At 45.0% G+C, this 10412-nt stretch overlaps 1 long non-coding RNA gene across 4 annotated transcripts in view; it reads right to left on the minus strand.

The window, feature by feature from the left end:
* Positions 1-10053, minus strand: part of LOC132490890 (uncharacterized) — a 66279-nt gene extending 56226 nt beyond the window's left edge. For 3 of the 4 annotated variants that reach the window (XR_009532615.1, XR_009532613.1, XR_009532611.1), the window contains exon 1: positions 9863-10053. This is a non-coding gene — a long non-coding RNA (uncharacterized LOC132490890). Of the gene's footprint in view, positions 1-8618; positions 8716-9862 lie in introns of all 4 variants that reach the window. The other variant, XR_009532612.1, reaches the window with a different exon arrangement.
* Between the last annotated feature and the right edge of the window lie 359 nt (positions 10054-10412).

Genomic DNA, 10412 nt, shown 5'->3' on the forward strand with positions numbered 1-10412 from the left:
AATGACTATAGAGATGACCAAAGAACTCAGAAGAGGATCTACGTGAAGTGGAGGTAGCCAACCTCCTCAAAAAGTAGTTCAAGGTAATGACTATAAAGATGACCAAAGAACTCAGAAGAGGATCTACGTGAAGTGGAGGTAGCCAACCTCCTCAAAAAGTAGTTCAAGGTAATGACTACAAAGATGACCAAAGAACTCAGGAGAAGAGTGGACGACCAGAGCAAGAAGGTAGAATTTTTTTAAAAAGAGTTAGAGCACTAAAGAACAACAAAACAGAGATGAGGAATACAATAACTGAAATGAAAAATACACTAAAAGGAAACTACTGTAGACTAAATGACACAGAGGAATGAATCAGAAAACTGAAGGACAGAGTACTGGCAATCACTGAAGATGAACTGTAAAACAATAGATTAAAATGAAATGAAGAAAGTTGAACAGACATGTGAAACATCAAGTGTACTAATATTTGCATTATACTGGTCCCAGAAGCAAAAGGGAAAGAGAAAGCAGTGTAGAGCATACCTGAAGACATAAGAGCTGAAAACTTCCATAACCTGGGAAAGAAAACAGACATCCAAGTCCAGTAAACACAGTAAGGCCAAAACAGGATCAACCCAAACAGGACCACACCAAGACTCATTGTAATTAAAATGGCAAAAAAATAAAGATAAAAAGACACTATTAAAAGGAGCAAAGGAAAAGCAACAAGTTACAAACGTGCGAACTTGCATTAAGTTATCAGCTGACTTTTCAGGATAACCTCTGCATGCCAGAAGGGAGTGAGTGGCATGGTACATTTAAAGTCATGAAAGGGAAAAGCTTATAACCAAAAATACTCTACCCAGCAAGGCTCTCCTTCAGATTTGATGGTGAGATCTAAAGTTTTACAGAGAAGCAAAACTAAAAGAGCACAGTATCGCCAAACCAGCTTTATGAGAAATCTTAAAGGGGCTTTTCTTAGTGAAAAAGAAAAGGCCATGACTGAAACATAAAAATTAGAAAAGGAAACTTACTAACGGAAAAACCTCATTGGATAAGGCAAATATTCAACAAAGGCAGTAAATCAACCATGTACACAGCTAATAGGAAGGATGAAAGAAAACAGTAATAAAATCATCTATATTCACAATAAGAAGTTAAGGGACACACAAAACAAGTAGATGTAAAATATAAGGTCAAATTCAGTAACTGTGGGGGAGCAGGGTAACAATGCAGGGTTGTTAGTGTCCATGTAAAATTAAGAGCTCAGCAACTTAAATAATCACACTCACACATACACACACACACACACACACACACCTGAAAGAAATCCAAACATAATATTAAAGATAGTCCTCACGTCACAGATGAATAAAAGGGGAAGAAAGGAACAGTGAAGAAATTAAAGAGGGATTCTAAAAATACCCAAGAGAAATGAAAATGAACACACAGTGATCCAAAATCTATGGGACACAGCCAACGCAGTTCACAGGGGGAAGTTATAGTGATACAAGCTTATTCTTAGGAAACAAGAAAAATATCAAATAAACAACCTAACATTACACCTGAAGGAATTAGAAAAAGAAGACAAAAACAAAACTCAAAGCTGTCAGAAAGAAAAAAATTAAGAAAACAATACCATATGCAATCACACTAAAAATAATAAGATACCTAAGAACAAACACACCTAAGCAGGTAAAAGACATGTACTCAGAAATGTATCAGCCATTGGTGAAAGAAGTTGAAGGCAACAGAAAAAGATGAGAAAATATAGCAGGTGCATGGACTGGAAGAATTAATACTGTTAAAATAACCATACTGCCAAAGACAATCTACAGATTTAATGCAATCCCTATCAGAATACCAAAGCATTTTCATAGAACTTGAAAAAGTAATTTTAAAATTTGTATAGAAACACAAAGACCCCAAATAGCCAAACAATCTTGAGAAAGAACAGAGCTGGAGGCATCAGGCACCTTTACTTCAGATTATACTGCAAAGCGACAGTAATCAAAGAGCATCGGACCGGAGCAAAAACAGACACAAAGATCACTGGAATAGAATAGAGATCCCAGAAATAAGCCCACACGCGTATATTTAATTGATTTATGACAAAGCAGGCAATATGGAGAAAGAACTGTCTCTTCAATAAGTGGTACTAGGAAAACTGGTCAGCTACATGGAAAAGAATAAAATTAGAGTATTTTAGCACACCGTATATAAAATTAATGCAAAACTGAATAAAGACCTAAATGTAGGACCACAAAACCCCGAGAGGAAAATACAGAACATTCTTCAACATAAATGATAGCAACAGTTTTGCGTTCAGTCTACTAAGGCAAATGAAACAAAAGCAAAAATAAACAAATGGGACTTCACTAAACTTAAAAGATTTTGCACAGCAAAGGAAACCAAAGACAAAATGAAAAGACAACCTGCTGAAGGAGAGACAATATTTGCACATGATAAGAGGTTAACACCAAAAAGATGACCAAGCAAGGGTTCATATCTAACCTACAGAAACAGCACATGCAACTCAATATCAGAACAACACCCAAAATATTTTTTTAAAAAATGAGAAGACCTAAATAGACATTTTTCCAAGGAAAAAATACAGATAGACAGCCAGAATGCACAAAGATGCTAAACATAGCTAATCGGCAATAAAATGCAAATCAAAACTATGAGATATATCACCTCAGTCTTGTCAGAATGGCTGTCATCAAAAAGGTCACAAATAACAAAGGTTAGTGAGGATGTGGAGAAAGGGAAACTCTTGTAAACTCTTGATGTGAATGTGAAGTAGTGCAGCTACTGTGGAAAGAAGAATGGAGGTTCCACAAAAAACTAAAAATAGAACTACCATAATATCCAGCAATTTCCCTCTTGAGTATATCAGAAGAAAACAAAAACACTATTTAAAAAAAAATAATAACTGCACACCAATGTTCATAACAGCGTTATTTGCCATAGCCAAGATATAGAGTCAAACTAAGTGTTCATCAATAGGTTAGGGGATAAAAAAATGATATTTATGATGACTTCAGCAAAAAATGAAATTTTGCTATTTGCAAGAACATGGATGGACTTGGAGGGTATTATGCTTAGTAAAATAAGCCGCAGAGAAAACAAGCCTGGTAGGTTATCACTTACACGTGGCATCTAAAACATTGAATACAACAACAACAACAATGAAACAGACTCACAGATTAAAGAACAGACTAGTGGTTACCAGCAGGGAGAGACAGGGTGGAGGAGCAAAATAGTGGTAGGAGATTCTGAGGAAGAATCCACTATGTATAAAATCAATAATCTACAGTGACGTTCTGTATAGCATGGGGAATAGAGCCACTCTTTTATAATAAGTATAAATGGAGAAGAACCTAAACATTTATGAGTCACCATGTTGTACCTCTGAAACTAATATAATAATGTAAATTAACTATAGATCAATAAAATATAAAGTAAGAAACAATAAAGGAGAGACAGATTATTAGATAGAAATCAATTAAATAAACACAAGTTTTGGAAATCAAGGAATTAAAAAACAACATGTAAGACAACATTGGCCTTTAAAGTGTACGATCTATTCATTTAAAAGAAATCATTTAAGTGGTGAAAAATGGTACCCATTCTCACAATTTTGTATATCTAGGATAAATTATTATCTACAAAAATATGTTACAAATATTCACTCAAAAAGAAAGAGAAAATTTGGATTAACCCATTTTAGTATACAAATTTAATATCAAAGTCTCTATGTAACATTGATGTGAATAAGTTCTGTTAGCCACTTCTAGTTTCTTTGTGATGTAAAATCTTTTAAAGCATAAAAATCAGCCTTTCTACATCATTCCATTAGACATACCTAGAAGTTAAAAGAAATGAGAAGACAGAAAAATCAACCAGGAAGGTGAATTTACTGAGAAACAGCCATTCGTTCTCCCTCCTCCTTTGCTTTTCCTCCTTTTCCAGGTCTCTTTCGGTTCCAATCAAGAGAAGTCTTGAGAATTCTGAGAATATTTCTTTGAGGGCTTCAAACCACCATACCTATGTCCTCTGCCACAACTACACACACGGGAACAAAAATAAACCTCTGCTATCTACTCATGTAGGAGAGATTCATGCAAAATAAACTCCTACATGGAGACCAACAGGTGAGTTTTCTACCTGTTCTTTATAATGTCCTTCCATTATAGTAAATCCCACACATTATGAGGCAGAAGGGGTTATGTGAGCTCTTCCTTGAAGTCAAAAACCTTGCATTCATTTCAAGTACCTGGTGATCATAGGGTACAGCCAGGGAAGGTGCCATCACCCTCGGGGCGGGGGGTGGCGGTGAATGGGCTTCCGCAACCATGCACCTCCTGATGAACAGATTCTGAAGAAACAAAGGGCGGTCACACCGCAGCCAGCCTGTCAGACTGTCGGGCCACTGGGCAACCCCACCAGTCTGGAAGTGCCCCATAAGTTGCTCAAAGCAAAACTCTACACCCCCACCGTGAAGCCAGGCAATTTGGGCCAGAGAGTCAGAGGAGACCGGTAATCAACTCCTCCTCTCTGCTCACCTCCTTGGGGTTACAGCAACCACATCTCCAAACCCAACTCTGATCCTGGAGTGCCAAGGTGGGAGCACAGGTGGGCTCTGCCGGTGCTTCAGCGCCTTCTGGGAAGCCCCCTAGTTTGAATATGATTTGAGTTTGATCCTGAGAAACCATCAGAACTTCCCACCAGAGATAAATGAGGAGATTCTGGCCTTTATTAGTGCGCACAGTGAGCCCGGTTGTCTTGGCTGTACTTGCCAACCCTCCTATTTTACGCACCTATGTTTATCCACCTTCCTCCCTGTGAGTACCTTTGATTAACCCTGAGCTCAGACTCCTGACCTATTACAGTGACTTTTTCAGTCTTTCTTTAAAAATGTACAGGTAGGGTTTCTCTGGTGGCGCAGTGGTTGAGAGTCCGCCTGCAATGCAGGGGACACAGGTTCATGCCCCAGTACGGGAGGATCCCACATGCCGTGGAGCGGCTAGGCCCATGAGCCATGGCCGCTGAGCCTGTGCGTCCAGAGCCTGTGCTCCACGACGGGAGAAACCACAACAGTGAGCGGCCCGCGTACCGCAAAAAAAAAAAAAAAAAAAAAAGGACAGGTAATAAAATGAATTTAACCTAGAAGCAGCAGCTCAGTAAGGGAAATAAAATCATCAGAAGTTATCTAATCACAGCCACAGCCATCCAGGGCCCTGTCTTATCTGCTGGGGCATAAGAATGGGACCTTCCTAAACTTGAAGGGCATCCAATCAGATAAGTTGATTACGCTCACCTCTGGCTCTTGGAGGGACTGCTAGGCAGTCTACCCAGTGTATACTGACTGCAAAACACGGTCATGGTTTTGAAACACCTATGCTCCAGGAAAGATTTTTGCGGTGCATGGGGAAGGTTTCTTTTTGACATCAAGCAAAAAATAAGTCACCAAGCCCTTTGAGCACAGGGCTTCTTAAGAGGGAAGTAGAAGGAAGGAATGGGCAGAAAACATGATCTCCTCAGAAGTGCAGGGCGTTTTTCCAAAAGAGTAGGATTTAGTCTCAGTTTAAGGAGAACACCTTTAAATAGCTGGGACAGCTCCAAACTGCAGTTTAGGGAACGAGTGCTCCAAAAGAACAGTGCTTTACAAGTCCTGGCCAGGCAGCAAGAGGATGAAGAGTTGGTTTTGCATAGTTTTGAACGCAGGAGTAAAGAAACCGAGGCATCCCTGACTAAAAGGGCCTGAGATCCTATGGCATCAGTGGGTCAGTCAGTTGCAGGGGGCAGGGGGTGTGGGGGGCGATATTTCTATCTCAACGTCTCCCAGGGCAGCCACCCCTCCCAACCCCACCCCCCTACTCCCTTCACCCTTCCTCCCTCCACTGTTGGGTCCCCAGGGACAGCACTTCTTGAGCTGGAGCGCTCAAGCACCATCTCTGCAGTCTGGATTCTTCCTGGAGCCTGGCAAGTTCTGGGACAGGAAGCCAGGTCTGCAAGGCCGCTGGGGTGCAGTCAGCCCTGGAGGTCTGGAGGGGAAATGGAGCCCTGAAGCCCACCCATGTCCTTGAACCCGAGGGAGGAACACATCCTTCTAACAGTACTTCTCAGGGGTCAGCATGCTCCCCACCCGACGGTGATCCATACTCACTTGAGGCAACAAGGACTGCCTCTAACTGGCCCCCTCGATTGCGCCTTAAGGGTCCTCGCACATGTGTGAGAGCGCAGGCCCTGGATCTCTTTAGTCAGCCTAGGCCAGTGCTGCCGGGGTCCCTCCAGTCCCATCCCCCAGCCCCTCCCTCTGGGACTGTATCTAATAGAAGAAAGAGCACAGAGGAATTGGCTAAATCAAGGGACCTGGGAGCCTGGGTATGAGTTTGAAGACCGAGAACCTAAGGCACAATTACATATTATCGGAGACTCTTGTGGGGTGTGTGGGGTGAGGTTAGGAGGCTGAGAGGCTGAGTCGACCTGGTGAGTCCAGCCCCAGGACACCACACAGCCCCGTCCCCCCTTCCCTGCCATCAGACAAGGGGTGCCGCAACTCCAGCCGGGACTCTGCACTTCCCCCTCCCTGATTCTCCTCCAGAAGAGCAGGTGGTCCCGCTCTGAGGGCAGCGGCAAGACAACGGACCAAGTCCCCCCGCACTAAGGCGCTACTGGAAGCTCTTCCTGCACAGCAGTGCTGGCTTGGAGCAAACCCGAGCAGCGCCAAAGTTGGTCTCGTCCTGCAGCGGAGGGACACAGGGTTTAAGCCAGCTGCCCTGGCTTTAAAGCAATCAGCCCCCGCTTTAGGTCAGGTGACCCGACTTTACATCACTGTGTGCCCCTCAAGCCTGCAACTTCAAAAGTTGGGAACTTCACTTTGATCCCAGCACCTCACATAGCTGAATGCACACTAGTCACCCCCAAGCCTGGCTTAGAGGCAGGATATAAGGTAAGGGGATGGGCGTGCACTCATGGTGATGAGGGTGTACTTCATGTACCAGAAGGGTCTAGGCACTCTGGGGTACAGCTAGGAGTGCACGATACAGCAGCTCCCTGGCAAAGCTGGTGAGGCCCAGGGAGAGCAGACACACCCATGCGTGCAGAGGTTCCAGGACGGGAGCTGGAGCACAGCCAGCCAGGTGGGTGTGAAAGTGGAGGATCTGAGCCTTTTGTGAAAGGCAGACACAGAGGATGGATGAGAAACAAAGACCAGATGAAATATGGATTTGAAAAACACACCCTGCTCTTGAAATTGGGGTGGGGGGGCACCCCAGACTTGAGACTTCTTACTCCCCAGTACCTAGTGCTTTGGCCTTTGCCCAATTACTTATAAAATTTACTGATAATATCTAACCCATAGAATACTGCATTTGTAGTGGTATTGCATGTTAATGTTTCTATAGTGGAAAAATCTTTTCTACAAGAAACATGTACACTATCTGAAATCAACTAAAACCCCTCTTTATAAAGTACTATATTGGACTTCCCTGGTGGCGCAGTGGTTAAGAATATGCCTGCCAACGCAGGGGACATGGGTTCGAGCCCTGGTCAGGGAAGATCTCACATGCTGCGGAGCAGTTATGCCCATGCGCCACAACTAGTGAACCTGCAGGCCACAACTACTGAAGCCCGTGGGCCTAGAGCCGGTGTTCCACAACAAGCGCAGCAAGAGAAGCCACTGCAATGAGAAGCCCGCGCACCACAACAAAGAGTAGCCCCCGCTCGCCGCAACTGGAGAAAGCCCGCGCACAGCAACGAAGACCCAACACAGCCAAAAATTAATTAATTAATTAATTAATTTTAAAAAGTACTATATCCTTCTATACATCTTCTCTGGGAAGCACAGAGATGGCGTGGGAGAGTGAGAAAGACCAATATTTAGTGCACATCTCTCATGCAGGTGCTCTGCTGGCTCAGATACATTTATCCCCACTTTACAAAGGAGGAAATAAGCTCAGAGAGGTTTAGTAATGTTCCCAAAGCCAAACAGCTATTGAGTGGCAGAACCAAGATCTGAACCAAGTCTGTTACCTCCAAAGCCTAAGTCCTCATCACAACAAAACTCAATTAATATTTACATTTATCGAATTACATTGCAGCCTGGGGAGTTCTTGGCACAATCCTGAATAAGAGTGAGAAAGAAAGAAATAGCATTGTTCCTACAGTCAACCAAAATTTTTGGAGCAGCGGCTAGATGCCTGGTCCTTTTTGGGGTTCAGCAGTGATCACGACAGGAAAAGTCGTGCTTTCATGAACCATGTAGTGGGGAGGAGAGACGGGTGCAACTTGGGTGAGGGATTTCACCTTGCTGGGCCTCTGTTTTCTCATCTGGAAAATGGGATGGGTGTTCCTCATTTTCTGGGATTGTCCGGCTGGACATTCTCTGATTCCATAAGAAGCATTTGTTTTCCTGTTTCTTTAAAATTCATTCAAGCCATGAGCCGTGATGCATGTTGTTAGCTGCTCCCCAAATCACTCTTCCCCACCCTTTTCCTGTGATCAGGTCTTTCCCGAAACATGACTCACAATCAGTCAAGTCACAGAACCTAAGGGGCACCCAGCAGAAAAATTCCAACCCTTGCTTCTCAGGAGCTCTGTGGTCTACCTGCCAGGTAAACTTAACTCACCTGGGACAAGGTGGCCATCCCTGGTTTCACATCAACATGATCTCAGGCACAAACCTCCTTTTTTTCCATTTGGTCTTTAAGTTACTTGTTGAAACAACTGTACAAATATGACAAAGGTATAAATCAGGCATCTTCTGCCCTCAGCGCCTACTAATACATGATGTTCTGCCACTTTAAGGATAAAGATAGAACATTTCAACATTCTGCTGCCCTCATCATTTGTCATTTTTGTTGATATTTCTATTGAATACATCTTTCAATATTTTAACAATGGAACATTTATTTAGGTTGCTCCAGACCCAGCCTTTAGTGGTAAGGGATTTGTTGTCATATTTCTATTATGTTTCCTTTAAAAACCATTATCCTATTTAAATGGATTAAGTCAATTCTATAGGCATGTATCTTATGATATTCATGAAATGAATCCATAGAGGGCAGTAGTACAATTGATCGCACTTGAGAACCTCTAGTAGCACAGTTAAGTGTACATATTATCTACATGTAAACCAAAGTACATGCCGAGTGAGATTCTCCTACCCTTTTCACTCTGTGCCCCTCAAGCCTGTGAGAAATGGAATATTTCTTGCCACCTCAGTAAACAAAGGATATCACAGTCATCAGCCCTTGCAGCCCTCCAGTGTGAGCCGCGAGCCCTGAGGATCTCAGGATATGCAAATACAGAATGCAGGCCCCAGAGCGCTGAGGTGCATATGAAAGGAAGGAATTCAGGGAGCCCAGCCTCTGGCATCTCCTCAAACAAAGAAAAGCGCTGCATTCCTCACGTTGGGAAAGCCGGTTTTCCTTAGTTAACAATCACCTGCTGATGGTCCCCATTACCTGCGCCAGAGCCCTGCCCTGTCCCCTCCCCCCGGTCCTTTAGCTCAGGGAGGAAGGAGGGCAGAGGGACTCCGCTGAATAAGGGGCCTGCGAGCCTCGGGAGGAGTTTTTAGCTGCCTTCCCCGCAGTCGCGGGGAGGCGCGCTGACGCTGCAGCCGGGCCCTGCGCCTCCCTTGCCCCGTTTCCCCTCAGGACACTCAGGCCGACCCCCTCCCCACGCCCCCCAGGCCCCGCGAGCCAGGCCGAGGGCAGGGGCGAGAGGAGGGACCGAAGTTCCCGGGACCAGACGCTGGGGGCCGCCCTTTCTGCACAGCAGCGGCGGGTGGCAGCGAACCCCTGCCCCTCAGAAGCTGGTCTTGCCCTGCCGCCAGGGCACCGTACCAGGCGGAGGGTCGGCGCCCACTTACCCGGCCCGCCGTCCGCACGACTGTCGCGGCTTCGGCCTCCGGGGCCCCTCCAGAGCCGGCAGCGTCAGTGAGGCCGCCCTCGCCGCGGGCTCCGGGGCAGTTCCGTGAAGGCGGAGGGAAGAGACCCCGAGCCGGGAGCTCCAGCTCTGCGGAAACGCGGGCTCCGTTCTGGGCGCAGTGGGTGGGACCGCTCTGCCCCGAGGCCTTCTGGGAGGGACGGAGGCGCCGGGGGAGGGAGCCGCCAGGAGCGCAGGGCCCCGTCGGAGGTCCTGGAGGGGCGGCCCGGCCTGAGGGCCCCGCCCACTGTGACCGCAGCCCAGGCATTTTTCCTGGAGTCCTACACTACAAAGTTAGAAAGATACACGGTCTATAGTAAATATTCACAAATGATTGTTGCTGCTGTGCTTACTATCCTATTAAAGGTGTAAAATCCATAAAACACTTTAAGCTCAAAATTAAATATGAATTTTTACCTTTCTAATTATGTCTCTGCTATTCACAATTGTCGATAATGAATCAGACTGTGGCATCACTAGTTAAAAGTGAGCTT

The sequence above is a fragment of the Mesoplodon densirostris genome, chromosome 5 (assembly GCF_025265405.1).
Source record: "Mesoplodon densirostris isolate mMesDen1 chromosome 5, mMesDen1 primary haplotype, whole genome shotgun sequence".
Lineage (NCBI taxonomy): Eukaryota > Metazoa > Chordata > Mammalia > Artiodactyla > Ziphiidae > Mesoplodon > Mesoplodon densirostris.